Consider the following 6,000-nt stretch of genomic DNA (forward strand, 5'->3'; position numbering starts at 1 on the left):
GATGTGTAATGCTTAACGTCATTGTTCTTTAAGAACCTCCGGAACTCTTCAGACACAAACTGTGGTCCATTGTCAGAGCAAATCTGGTCAGGCAGTCCATTCCTGGCGAATATGGTTAGCAAAACTGTGATAGTTTTTTCCGTGGTGGTTGAGGACATTTTTATTACCTCTGGCCTCTTTGAATGTGCATCCACCACAATTAAAAACATCGAGTCCATGAAGGGACCAGCAAAATCAATGTGCACCCGTTGCCATGGAGATGAGGGCCACTCCCATGGATGCAGAGGAGCTTGTGGTGGGGCGTTTTGGACCTTCTGGCATCCTGCACAGCTCTTGGTCATCTCTTCGATTTCTATATCGATTCTCGGCCACCACACAAACACTCTGGCTAAGTTCTTCATTTTTACCCCACCCAGATGACCCTCATGAAGCTCATTGACTACTCTATCCGTCAACTTAGGTGGAATTACTACTCTGGATCCACACATCAAGGTCCCTCTGCACACTGACAGCTGTTCTCATCTCGGCGAGAATGCTGGCAGCAGTGGTTCGCCATGTGCTGGCCATCCCTTCACCGTTAAACCATAGACCCGTGATAGTGTCGGGTCATTCCGTGTTTCCTTTTCTATCTTTGCATTCGTCACAGGGAGACATTCGACTATGGTCGAGTGGAATAACTCCATTGGATCCACTGCAAGGTCTTCTTCTTCCACCGTCGGCAATGGTAGGCGTGACAATCCATCAGCATTTCCATGCTGTTTAGTTCCTTTGTACTCGATGTCATATTGGTGTGCCCCTAGGAAAAGGGACCATCTCTGCAGCCATTGTGCCGTCATTATCGGTACGCCCTTTTGAGGGTTGTAAATGGAGACAAGAGGTTGATGATCGGTTAGTAGAGTAAATTTTTGACCGTGCAGGTAGTGATTGAACTTCTTCACCCTCCACACTAGGCTGAGGGCCTCTCTGTCAATTTGAGCGTAGTTACACTCGGCAGAAGTTAACGAGCGTGACGCAAAAGCTATCGGCCTCTCTAACCCATCAAGGAACTTATGTGACAGTACCGCCCCAATGCCGTAGGGAGACGCATCACACGCCAGTCTGATCGGCAGTGCTGGGTTGTAGTGAGCCAATACTTCCCTTGAAGTGATTAAGTCCTTACTCTTCTGAAAAGCATGCTTACAACCATCGCTCCATTTCCATGCTACCCCCGTTCGTAGCAGGGCATTCAGTGGGTGCAAAATTGTCGATAAAATTCGGCAAAAACTTATGATAGTAATTCACCAATCCGAGGAATGACCTCAGTTGTGACACATTTTCAGGCGCTGGGGCCTTAACAACTGCTTCAATTTTGTCAGGGGACTTATGTAACCCCTCTTCATCAATCACGTGGCCACAATACGATATCTGTTTCTTAAAAAATTCACACTTGGGGCGGTTGGCTCGCAGCCCATGTTCCCGTAGTCTAGTGAGCACCTGTTCTAGGTTGTTAAGGTGTTCACTGTCATCTTCACCTGTTACAAGGATGTCGTCCAAGTAACACTGAGTCCCCGGAATCCCTTGCAGGACTTGTTCCATCGCTCTTTGCCATATCGCCGGAGCCGATGCTACTCCGAATACCAATCGATGATACTGCTAAAGACCTTTGTGAGTGTTTATCATGAGATACTTCCTAGAGGACTCTTCAACCTCCTTCTGCAAATATGCTTGTGCTAGGTCAATTTTTGTAAAACGCTTCCCTCCAGACAGTGAGGCGAAGATGTCTTCTATCCTTGGAAGAGGATATTGTACTGTGTGAAGGATTGGGTTCACCATCACCTTGAAATCCCCACATATGCGGATCTTCCTTGGCTCTCCGGACTTATTGCTTAACGTTTTCTTCATGACAGGAACGATGGGTGTCGCCCACTCGCTCCAGTCGACTTTAGACAACACGCCCGCCTTCTCCAGATTCTCCAGCTCTGCCTCGACGGCTGGGCGAATTGCATATGGTACCGGTCTTGCTTTGAAAAACTTGGGAACTGCATTCTCTTCTATTTTTATCGAGGCGCTTACGCCTTTAAGCGTGCCCAGTTCTTATTGAAATACCTCTTTGGCGTTAGCTAAGATTGTTGACAATCGTCCAGGAGTGACGTCTTCATCTTTTTTACCATCCACCGTCATTGCATGAATGGAATGCCAATCTAAGTTTATCTTCCTGATCCATTCCCGTCCCAATAACAGTGGTCCACCATTTGGCAGTATGTAGAGATACAATTCCCGTATTTTCTTGCCATTGTATTCGACAGGCACCCTTATTTTTCCTCTGGGGTATACTTTTTGCCCCGTATACGTCGTCAAGACGATGGATGTCTCTCTCAGGGGTATGTGTGAAAATAGCCGCTCGTAGTCTCGTCGATTCTTGACCGTTAGCGCTGATCCTGTATCCAATTCCACTTTAACTTGGGACCCTGCTATCGTGAGGGTGACCCAAATGGTTCGGTGATCCTCTTTTGCGATTACATTGTGAAGTTTGAGACAGCTTAGTCTCCTGTTCTCGGATTCACTATCGCTCATCTGGTCGGAACTACTGTCCGTCATCTTTTGTACTTTCTTGTACGGTTCCTTAGTAGCCTTTTTGTTGTCGCTGGTCTTCTTCCCAGACCTGCAAACTCGTGCAATATGTCCAATCTTCCCGCATTGTCTACATATTTTGTCTTTGGACCAGCAGTCCTTCTGGTCATGGCTAGTTCTGCCGCAGCGATAACATTTTGCAAATCCCCGTGTCATTTCGTGGGTGCCGTATTCCTGTGGTTTTTGTTGAATTTCTGCAGCTCCCCTGGCTGCTGCTTCATACGATACTGCCACACTGAAAGCCTTATCTAGCGTCAGCTCTTTTTCTGAGAGTAACTTCTTCTGTGTTCCTTCACTCAGGAGTCCACAGACAAATTTGTCCCGTAGGGTATCTGCCAGTCCTGCTCCAAACTGGCAGTGCTTTGATAGCTTGCGTAGTTCCGTAAAATACTCAGCATTGCTCTCATCTTTGTGCTGAGTTCTCCTGTGGAATTTAAATCTTTCTGCTGTCAACAGTGGTGCAGGGTTTAAGTGTTCCTGTAGGACAGCAACAATTTTGTTAAAACTCTTCGCTTTCGGTTTGGCTGGAGTAATCAGGTCCCGCAATAGGCCGTACGTTCTAGCGCCCATTAAGTTTAGCAATATCGATGCCTTTTTCCCCTCCGCTATTTCGTTTGCCTCGAAATATACCTCGACTCTTTCCATATATGTGGTCCAGTCCTCTAATGTATTATCAAAAGCAGTGATACAGCCAGTCTTCGGCATCTTGCAAATCTAAAATGGCGCCTCCCGCGTTTTGCCTTCTTCCCCGCTGTTGTTAGCGCTGCTTTCCATGTTTTCTTGCGCGTTAAATATTGATTCTTTTTCTTTTATTATTTTCCCGTCGTGGAGTGGACCCTCTGGGACACTTCCCTCCCTCTTCTTAGGTCCGAACGCTGCCCGGCTTCGAAGCACCGGCCGCGCCCTGTGTGCTCCACCCTCTCTCTCTCTCTTTGCTTCCCGACTCGCTGCCCGGCCCCGTTGAAAAGCCATCCGATCGAGCTTCAGCCCGCCGCAGCCCAGGAAGGATCAGAGCACTACCTGCCACCAGCCCGATTAGCTGGGAAACCACAGACCGAGGAACCAAGCCTGGCTCTGGACAGTCTCTCCTGCAAGTTTTCAAACCGATGATTGGCGGTCGATGCCTGTTTCCCGAGTTTTTTTTTTCTTCTGGCTCCGACCTTCAACAACGTCGTCTGAGGTGCTGCCGAGTTGCAGGTAAGTTCGTTTCTTACTCGTCGCCAGTGTTAAGCCCATGAATGATTGAGACACGGACCAGCAGGAGTGAAAACAAACAAGTCTTTACTGGTGGAAGTCAATAGCGAAATTAACAAACAGAGGCTTTCTAGCGCCTTTTATACAGGGGTGGTCACTGCCGGTACTGCAGTCTGAGACCAGTTATTCTCTTAAAGGTACATACACAACAGCCAGAGACTCGGGCGTCGACCACGGGCAACCGCCCAGTCATCCAGCAGAGACTCGAGAATTGCGGGGGAGGCTGTCGAGAGCCAGGCGTGGCTTTCCAGTTGAGGTGGTCCAGTGAAACGGGCTGGCAACAGGTAGTGCGCAGACCCTTCCCGGACAGCGATGGGCAAGAGCCCGACCATGCGCACAGGGTGCAGCCGGTGTTCAGGGGCCGAGCAGCATCGGAGAGAGGGAGAGAGAAGCGTGCGAAACCTACAAGGCGCTGCCATTGCCACGAGAACCGCCGGGAGCAGCGTCGGCAGCAGCGGGGGAGGAAGGAAAGCGTGGGAGACGCCATTTTAAGCCACTGGGAGACGCCATTTTAAACCACACTCAAAATGCCGAAGAGTGGCAGTATCACCGCATTTGACAATGAAGTCGAAGATTGGACTACATATGTCGAACGAATAGAAGTGTACTGCAAGGCAAATGAGGTGTCAGATGACAAGAAAGCGTCGGTATTGTTGAATTTAATGGGTGCAAAGACGTATGGTTTATTACGAAATCTAGTAACCCCAACGAAGCCAATGGAAAAGAGTTTTGAAGACATAGTAACGATACTAAAGGAACATTTAAACCCCACACCGCTGCTGATAGCAGAAAGATTCAAGTTTCACAAACGGAACCAACATAAGGATGAAAGCAATGCTGATTATTTAACAGAACTGCGCAAACTATCAAAACACTTCCAGTTTGGAGCAGGAGTGGCAGATACCTTAAGGGACAAGTTTGTGTGTGGGCTTCAAAGTGAAGGAAACCAGAAATGGCTTTTATCTGAAAAGGACCTTACGCTGGAAAAGGCTTTCAGCATTGCGGTATCATATGAAGCAGCAGCATGGGGCGCTGCAGAGATACAACAGAGACCGCAAGAATATGGCACAAACGAAATGTCATATGGAACAGAGAAGTGCTATCGCTGCAGCAGAACAACACACGACCAGAATGATTGCTGGTTCAAAGACAAAGTGTGCAGACAGTGTGGAAAAGTAGGACACATAGCACAAGTCTGCAGGTCGGGAAAGAAAACCAGCAATAAGAAACCTACCAAAGGAAAGTACAAGAAGGTACATAAGATGACGGCGGATAGGTCAGACGAACAAAAGAGTGATAACGACTCCAAAAGCAGGGAACTGAGTTGTCTGAAACTATACAATGTGATCACAACGGAGGATCACCGAACCATTTGGGTCACTCTCAAGATAGCAGGAGTCCAGGTAAAGATGGAATTGGACACAGGATCAGCCCTAACAGTCATAAACCGACGGGACTACGAGCGGCTATTCTCACACATACCCTTGAGAGACACAAAAATTATTTTGAAGACGTACACGGGGCAAAAAGTCTACCCCAAAGGAAAAATAAGGGTGACCGTTATATATAACGGTAAGGAAACATCAAAACTAGACCTGTATGTATTGCAAGATGGAGGACCACCATTACTGGGACGTGAATGGATCCGGAAAATACAACTGGATTGGTATTCCATACAGGCACTGACTGTGGCTGACAAAAAGGATGATGACGTCACACCTGGGCGACTGTCAAAGATCCTAACTGATGTGAAAGAAGTGTTCCAGCAAGGACTCGGAACGCTAAAAGGCATGACAGCGACGATTAAAATTGAAGAAAACGCAAGTCCAAAATTTTTTAAGGCCAGATCGATACCTTATGCGATCCGCCCAGCCGTCAAAGCAGAGCTGGAGAGTCTGGAACGTTCAGGTGTCCTGTCCAAGGTAGACTGGAGCGAGTAGGCTACACCCATCGTCCCTGTGATGAAAAGGTCGTTGAGCAGCACGCCTGGGGAACCAAGTAAGGTTCGCATCTGTGGGGACTTTAAGGTAACATTGAACCCGGTCCTTCACACCATACAATATCCACTTCCGCGGATTGAAGATATTTTCGCCTCGCTATCTGGAGGGAAACGCTTCACTAAGATTGATCTGGCCC

Source organism: Somniosus microcephalus, chromosome 11, assembly GCF_052327205.1.
Source record: "Somniosus microcephalus isolate GS21.2 chromosome 11, FLI_Smic_1.0, whole genome shotgun sequence".
NCBI lineage: Eukaryota > Metazoa > Chordata > Chondrichthyes > Squaliformes > Somniosidae > Somniosus > Somniosus microcephalus.